Source organism: Choloepus didactylus, chromosome Y (assembly GCF_015220235.1).
Source record: "Choloepus didactylus isolate mChoDid1 chromosome Y, mChoDid1.pri, whole genome shotgun sequence".
In the NCBI taxonomy this organism is placed as follows: Eukaryota; Metazoa; Chordata; class Mammalia; order Pilosa; family Megalonychidae; genus Choloepus; species Choloepus didactylus.
Genome location: NC_051335.1, coordinates 39,205,066 through 39,214,076, shown reverse-complemented (window position 1 = coordinate 39,214,076; position 9,011 = coordinate 39,205,066). Strand labels below are relative to the sequence as shown.

Sequence of the window (9,011 nt, the reverse complement as noted above, 5' to 3'; positions counted from 1 at the left end):
AAACACACATAGAATGAGATTATGTATTGATAGGTTGATGAAAACAGTGGTGACCAGAAGCTGGCAGGAACCTAACCTGTATTTCTCCTAGATGCAATGGTTCAGCATTCACTAATTCAGTGATCAAGATGACTTTATAGTCATAACTACTACAAACAAGGAGAATCAACTGTAGCTGTAAACACCTACTTTAAAAAAAGAAGAAAGAACTCAATTCAATAACTTAATCTTCCACCACAAGAAACTACAAAAATAAGAGCAAACTAAACCCAAAGCAAACAGAAAGGAGAATATAAAGATAAGAGTGAAGATAAACAAAATAGAGATTAGAAAAATAATAGAAAAAAATCAGGAAAAAAAAAAGTTGGTTCTTTGAAATGCTCAACAAAATTGACAAACCTTTAGCTAGTGTTATGGATTTAACTGAGTTCCCCAAAAAAGATATGTTCAAGTCCTTACACTCAGTCCTATAAATATACTATTTGGAAATTTAAAATGTGGCAATCTAATATCGGGCGCTAATACTCAGGATGAGGATTTTGAACTTCATCCACAGGGAAATAAAGGGTCTTTAAGAGGATGTATTAGTTTCCTAGGGACATGCTCCCTTAAAAGCCTGTAGGGGAGAATCCTTCCTTTCCTCTTCTAGCCTCTGGTATTTGCTGGCAATCCTTGCAGTTGTAGCCCTTTAATCTCTGTCTCCATAGTTACATGGCCTTCTCCCCTGTGTCTGTCTGTCCCTATGTTGCAGGACTTGAATTCCTAGGTTCTTGGCTGCACTGTGAGAAAGAATTCAGGGCACAGAATAGACTGAGAAAGCAGGTAGAAAGTACACACAAATAAGAGGCATGTGTGGGCGATTTCACAAGGGGAGAGACATACTCCCCTGTGCTGGGGGCTGCCCTTTATATGGGCTGTTGCTGGTCTCAGTACTTTTCCATTCTCCTCCTCTCCTTCCTCCCTTATGGGTCTCTCACCTCATGGCTGGTTCCTGATAATCTGGGCAGGCCCCCAGTGGGACCTTTCTGCCTTGCTGGTTTCTGATAATTCAGGTGGAGATTCTCTGTACCTGTAAGAAGCCTTTGATATTGCAGTTACTCCTGAGCACTCAGTCAGCCTGCCACTGTCCCTATGCTATCCTGCCTCACCTGTGTCCAAATTTAGCTCTTCTTATAAGGACACCAGCCACATGAGATGAGGGCCCACCCCAATCCTGTTTGGTATCATCTTAACTAATAACAACTTCAAAGACCCTACTTCCAAATAATGTCACATTCACAGGACCACTGGTAAGTACATGAACTATCTTCTGGGGGAACATAATTCAACCCATAACACAGTGGGATTGCATATCAAAACAAGACAATTTCTTATTAAAGGAAGCACTTTAAAGAGCTCACCAGACAAAGGGACACTAAATTTGCTAAGAAGGTAATAAAGGACTTCTAGTCCATGGAAAAAAAGAGATTTGGTGTTCAGTGCATTTTGATATGAATATATCAGAATCCAACAAAACAACTGGATTGTTGCCTAGAACAAAAAGACTGATAAGAATGGACTGAACTTGAAAACGGGCCTAAGGAAGAGAAGGTTTCTTCAAGTCAATGGTCCGGAGAATTGTCACCTGTATAGAGGTCCACCAGCGCCTCTCCAATACAGGGCAGTGATGGCACTCAGAACTTTTCAGGGATGACACCAAAGGAGAACATGCACTGGGTCACATCAAATTTATATCTAGGAAAGGAAATATAACAAGTAGGCCAGATAAATAATACAGGCATCAAACAACAGAAAAAAATTAGTGCTCACAATTGTCCATGACATTATAGCAGCAAGTTCAGACACATAAAGGATCGAAACTAACAAAAAAATAGCTAATATATAAAAGCTTATTGGGCACTCCATCAGACGGGACATGGTGCTTGCTCTGGAGACCCTTCCAAGTCTCACCCTGTGCCTCTTCTTTTGGCTTCTTCTTATTGGTATCCTTTTACTATAATAAAATGTAATTGGCTTCTGGGAAGGGGGTGAATTAGGAGAGGCAGAGCAAAATTCTCTTCCGTGAAAAAGACTAGAGAAAGCGCAGAAAGCACTCCAGAACAGCAGTTCCAGGGTGCCACTGGCCAGGAAGGGACTTCTACACCATATAGTGGGGACTTAGCTGGAGAGGCAGAGAGACTGCATTTGAAAGGATGGGTGACTGTTCTGGGCCCAGACTGCTGCTGGGGACAGACAGTGGGAGCCAGCAGATGAGCAGGAAGGGAGCAATTTTCCAAGCCCTGCTCACCCTTCTTAGCAGTTGCATGGGGAGATAACCCTTCACAGCCCCATGGCCAAGAGTCCCCATGCCAGTGACTGGCAGCTAGAGCTGGCAAATGAGCACAGAAGGGAAAAGCTTTCCACACCTTGTGCAGCCATCTCAGTGGTTGGCTGTGGAGATAACCCTTCACAATCCCATGGCCAAAACCTCCCAAGAGGGAATTCAGGATTAGGCAGACCTGTGGTGACCACATTCACTCTTCCCCCACAAAAGCCTGTGGTGAGCAGAGCCAAGAGGCAAGGGAACCACATGGAAGTGCCAGGATCTTCCTCCACAGAAGCCTGCAGTGAGCACAGCCGAGAGGCAAGGGTACCACATGTAAGTGCTAGGAGTCCCTAACCAACCCCAGGGACCCGCAGATGGACAGCAGTCAGGGACTGCGGTGCATTTGAGCTAGAGGGTGAGACACTAGCTCCATGGCCCCAGAGTCGCCCACCTGCAGCCCCAGGAATTGCCAGGACCACTGTGCCCCAGAGTGGACTCCCGGCTGAAGTAAGCAGGGTCCACACCCCCTCCTAAAAGGCTAGCAATCCCAACTGCACACAGAAAACTGGTGTGCTGATTAGATTTCCATCCAGTTGGGACCCCAACTAGTGCACAGATGAAGTTGAAGGTCAGCTGGCTTGAGGGTAAGAGGGGGCTGAAGCTTGCCATCTGCTGAGAGGACAGAGAACTACACTCCACCAAGCTGTAGCCCTTCCAAGTTATAGAGAGATTTTCAAATAATCCTGCATATCCCAAATAACCTTATCAAGATAAGCAAATGCCATGAGGCAAACAACAGAAAATCAAAATGCACATGAAGAAACTAGAAGATAGAAAAACCCAAACAACCAAATTAAAAAGCTGGAGGAGACAGAGAACATGGATGAATTAATCAAAGAAGTACACACAAATCTCCAGAACACCTTCAATGAGTTGGCTAAGGACATAAAGGACATCAAGAAGACCCTATAGGAGCATAAAGAGGAATCTGAAAGCTAATTTAAAAAACAGATCTTTTGGAAATAAAAAATACTGTAGAACAATTTAAAATATACTTGAAACACACAGCAGCAGATTTGAAGAGGCAGAGAAAATAATAAGTGAATTAGAAGACAGGGCAATTGAATGTGAAAGCACAAAAGAACAAACGGAGAAAATAATAATAAAAACGTGAAATGGATCTCAGGGAAATGATGGACAACATGAAGTGCACAAATATAAGAATCATTAGTGTTCCAGAGGGGGAAGAGAAGAGAAAAGAGCTAGAAAAGTATTTGAAGACATTGTTGGAGAAAATTTCCCAACCCATATAACAACATAAATATGCAAATCAAAGATGCCCAACAAACTCCAAATAGAATAAATCCAAAGAAACCAACTCTGAGACATATACTGATCAGATTGTCAAATGCTAAACACAAGAAGAAATTCCTGAAGGCAGCCAGAGAAAAGCAATTCACCACATACAAGGGAAACAATGTAAGACTAAGTTCTGACTACGCAGGGGGCACCATGGAGGCGAGAAGGCAGTGGTATGACATATTTAAGATTCTGAAAGAGAAAAATTGCCAGCCAAGAATTCTTTATCCAGCAAAGCTCTCCTTCCAAATTGAGGGAGAGTTTAAAATTTTCAAAGACAACAAATGCTGAAAAAATTTGGTAACAAGAGACCTGACTTGCAAGAAATATTAAAGGGTGTTCCAAAGGCTGAGAAAAAAAAGAAAGTAGAGAGTGGACTGGAGAAGGACATAGAAATGAAGAGTATTAATCAGAAAAACCTAAGGTGAAAAAAAAAAGAAGAAGGGGGGACAGATCTGACAAATGAAAACCAAAGGATAAGATGGTTGATTCAACTACTGCCTTCACAGTAATAACACTGAATGTGAATGGATTAAACTCCCTAATTAAAAGATGTAAACTGGCAGAATGGATTAAAAAGTATGAACCATTAATATGCTGTTTACAAGAGACTCATCTTAGACCCAGCAACACAAAGAGATTGAAAGTGAAAGGACAGAAAAAACATTCCATGCAACTGTACCTAAAAGAAAGCAAGGGTATCTATACTAGTATCAGACAAAATAGACTTTAAATGCAAAGATGTCATAAGAGACAAAGAAAGACACTATATACTAATAAAGGGGACAATTCACCAAAAAGAAATAACAATCGTAAGTATTTATGCACCCAATCAAGGTGCTCCAAAGTACATGAGACAAATATTGGCAAAACTGAAGGAAGCAGTAGACGTTTCTATAATAATAGTGGGAAACTTCAATACACCACTCTCTTCTATAGATTAAACAACCACACAGAGGTCCAATAAGGAAATCAAGACCCTAAACAATGTGATAAATGAATTAGACTTAATAGACATATATAGAGCATTACATCAAAAATTACCAAGATATACATTCTTCTCTAGAACTCATGGAATTGTCTCCAGGATATATCATATCTAGGGCATATAATAAGCCTCAATAAATTTAGAAAGATTGAAATTATTCAAAGCACATTCTCTGATCATAATGGAATGCAACTAGAAGTCAATAACCATCAAAGAACAAGAAAATTCACAAATATGTGGAGTTTAAACAACACACTCCTTAACAATCAGTGGGTAAAAGGAGAAATTGCAAGAGAAATTGCTAAACAGCTAGAGATGAATGAAAATGAGAATACAACATATCAAAACCTACGGGATGCAGCAAAGGGCAGTGATGAGGAGGAAATTTACAGTTTTAAATGCATACACTAAAAAGGAAGAAAGACCTAAAATTAAAGAACTAATGGAACAACTGAAGAAGCTAGAAAATGATCAGCAAACTAACCCTAAAGCAAACAGAAGGAAAGAACTAACAAGGATTAAAGCAGAAATAAATGATATCAAGAACAAAAAAGCAATAGAGAGAAAAAATAAAACCAAAAGTTGGTTCTTTGAGAAAATCAACAAGGTTGACAAACACTTAGCTAGACTGAAAAATCAAAGAGAGAGAAAACCCAAATAAACAAAATCATAAATGAGAGAGGGGACATTACTGTGGATCCTGAAGAAGTTTAAAAACCGTAAGAGAATACCATGAACAACTGTACATCAACAAACTAGGCAATTTATAGGAAATGAATAATTTCCTGGAAACACATGAACAGCCAAGACTGACTGGAGAAGAAATAGAAGACCTCAACAAACCAATGACAAGTAAAGAGATCCAGTCATCAAAAGCCTCCTACAAATAAAAGCCCAGGGACAGATGGCTTCACAGAAGAAGTTTACCAAACTTTCCAAAAAGAACTGACACAATTCCTGGTTAAACTCTTCCAAAAAACTGAAGAAAATGGAACACTATCTAACTCATTTTATGAGAATAACATCACTCTAATACCAAAAGCAGATAAAGATGCTGCAAGAAAGGAAAACTCCAGGCCAATCTCCCAAATGAATATAGCTGCAAAAATTCTCAACAAATTACCTGAAAATAGAATCTAAAGAAACATTAAAAGAATGGTACACCATGACCAAGTGGGGCTCATTCCAGGTATGCAAGGGTGGTTCCACATAAGAAAATCAATGTAATACAACACATTAACAAATCAAAAGGGAAAAATCAAATGATCATCTCAATCGATGCTGAAGAAGATTTGACAAAATTCAACATCATTTTTTTTTTTTGCTGTTTATACCACTTTATTCAAACCTGAGCACCTCAATAGAAAACTAATAAACACTGGTGAACTGTTTTCCTTACTAATTTTGAATTACTGTAAATGTACAAATTCTGCTAGCAGTTCAACACTTAAATAGATTAAATCATCTCTGACACATGGTAGATTTCATATAATGAAAATAACTAAAAGAATTAGTGCAATATACTGAACTGATCAAAATAAAATGAATTTTGGAAAACAAGGCTGCAATACTTATATTACAAATTACAGATACATTGTTTATTATGGTTCTAGTGATAAAGGAACAACTGAAGCCTTTTAAAAGGGAGAGAAGGAAATAATTAGCTGTTTTAGTAACTGTACATTTTGTATACTTTTAAGCAACTCTTAAATATTACAGAAAAGTATTAAACATATATGGAGACTACAATGTGGTATCCTATTTACAGTACATTTGAAGATCGAATTTAAAATAATCAAGTTTGAATGTACATAATTGTTAGTGCATTGACTATATTGTGTCCAAAGGAAACAAGCCCCCTCCCTGTCCCCAAACAAAACCACCCTGTGTAAATGGCCAGCAGTGATTAAACAGAAATCACAAACACCTGGTTTGTTTCACTTTTGTTGAAGAGCTAACATGTTGCAGGAACACTATCCGTTAAGATATGAGTTTTCATACTCCTACAACAAGATGAGGTTACATTTGGTTTTTACTACCATTTAAAAATATAACAGGATTGGCTACAATTCAGATACAGTATACCATTAATGTTCATTTTTTCCCCTGAAGATGTGGACTGTCTTCTTGTGGCCTTTTTATTAAACTGTGGAATGTACACTTTAAATATAGACACTAGGAGAAACGACTGTTTTCCTGAATACGGTAGCTAAGTATAAATATCTTTAAGAACCTCCTTCTAAAAAAAAGAATATTTCTGAAAAACCCAAATTAATAAATTCCAAATCTTTTTCATAGATTACCACTCTACCAGTTTGGAGGAACTGGTGGGTTAACTGTGGGTCCAGATAGCCATTTGTCTATCCCTAGTGATGAGAAACAATTTCCCCTAACCTTCCAATAAAACACATGTATACATAACAGCTCTCAATTTCCCCTTCTACTGCTGAAACATTAGTCAAAGGGATACATGCATGTTATTAAAAATTAAGTTTGAAACACTTAAAATAATTCTGTATTAGAAACTTGACTCTATCATAAGTCTCTTCTTTTTGGAAGTCATACTGGGCTTGGTAAATGCCCAATCCCACTGTTATAACATTTAGGAAGCAGAAAAATATTCCAGCTAGTTCAAACTGAAGGTTTAGTTACTACAACACTGACTCCTGGTTGGTTGCGTAGGTTCAGTAAGGTCTACTCCTCTTCCTCTAGCAGAATTGGCTCCTGGATTCTGTGGTTCATTCTTTGGCAACTTTTTAGTTATTGCCATGAATATTTCATTTACATTCATTGATGTTTTAGCTGATGTCTCCATGAATAATAAACTGTTGTCATCTGCATAGGACTGTGCTTCCTGGAAATCTACAGCTCTTTTATTTGTCAGGTCAGCCTTGTTTCCTGATAAAGGTATTACGATGTTAGGACTTGCTTGCCTCTGAAGTTCCTTAACCTAGTTTTTTGCTCTTGCAAAGGACTCATTTGTGATATCATACACAACTATGGCTGCTTGTGCTCCTCTGTAGTACATAGGTGCTAGGCTATGGTATCGTTCTTGACCAGCTGTATCCCGTATTTCAAACTTTACTGTTGTGTCATCAAGACACACAGTCTGGGTTAGAAAAGCAGCCCCAATGGTACTCTCTTGAAATTCATGAAACTGGCCCTTCACAAAACGAAGCACTAGGCTTGATTTGCCAACAGCAGACTCTCCCAGAAGTACTAATTTGAACTGGCATATTTTATTTCCAGTATTTGGCCCACTGGGTCTTGTTGCTCCTCGATTAGCCATGTCCAAATTTGAAAGAAGTCCCTAATTTCAGACTCTTAACTGCACTTCCAGGATGGAGGGTGTCAATTTGTTTTCTTTCTGGAGATAGTAACCTGGACCACGGCGCGCGGGGCTGCGGAGACGGGGCTTCCTGTCAGTAGGTCGCAGGCGCGGCCTGAAGGACGAGAGCGAGACTGAAGCTGTGGATGTGGCTTTGGCAGCGACGGTGTCTCCTCCTCGCGCCGCACCCCTCAAACTGGACGGTGTGGGGCTCGCGCTGCTGGTGCCGCCCCTGGTCGGTGTCCGTCTCCGCCTCTCACCGCTCCGCCTTCCTCTTTCCTTTCTCCTCCTCCGCCATAGCCGGCGCTCGGGTTCTGACTATTACTTCCTCCTCCTCCCTCCTCTGCCTCCTCCCCTTAGGCCCAGCCGCCGGCTCCTTCACGAACCAGAACACTCAACATCATTTTTTGATAAAATCACTTCAAAAGGTACAAATTGAAGGACATGACCTCAATATTATAAAAGGCATATATGAAAAAACCACAGCAAGCATAGTATTCAATGGTGAGAGACTGAAAGCCTTCCTTGTAAGATCAGGAATGAGACAAGGATGCCCACTGTCACCACTATTATTCAAAATTGTGCTAGAAGTTCTAGCCAGAGCAAACAGGCAAGACAAAGAAATAAACGGCATAAAATTGGAAAGGAAGAACTAAAACCTTCATTATTTGCAGGTGATATAGTCGTATACTTGAAAATTCTGAGGAATCGACAACAGTGCTAAATGAGTTAATAAACAAATTCAGTAAAGTGGTGGGATAAAAGATTAATGTGCAAAAGTCAGTAATGTTTCTATACACTAGAAATGACCTAACTGAAAAGACACTCAAAAAAACAATTCCTTTTACAATAGCAACTAAAAAAATAATCAAGTACCTAGAAATAACCTTAACCAAGGACGTAAAAGACCTCTACACAGAAAATTACAAAACTTTACTAAAAGAAATCAGAAAGGACCTAAAGAGATGGAAAGATATTCCGTGTTTATGGATAGGTATGGCTAAACATGGTTAAGATGTCAATTCTACCCA

At 39.4% G+C, this 9,011-nt stretch overlaps 1 pseudogene; it reads right to left on the bottom strand.

Annotated features, from left to right (window-relative positions):
* Positions 1 to 6,836: 6,836 nt before the first annotated feature.
* On the bottom strand, positions 6,837 to 8,197 carry LOC119524205 (annotated as a pseudogene).
* Between the last annotated feature and the right edge of the window lie 814 nt (positions 8,198 to 9,011).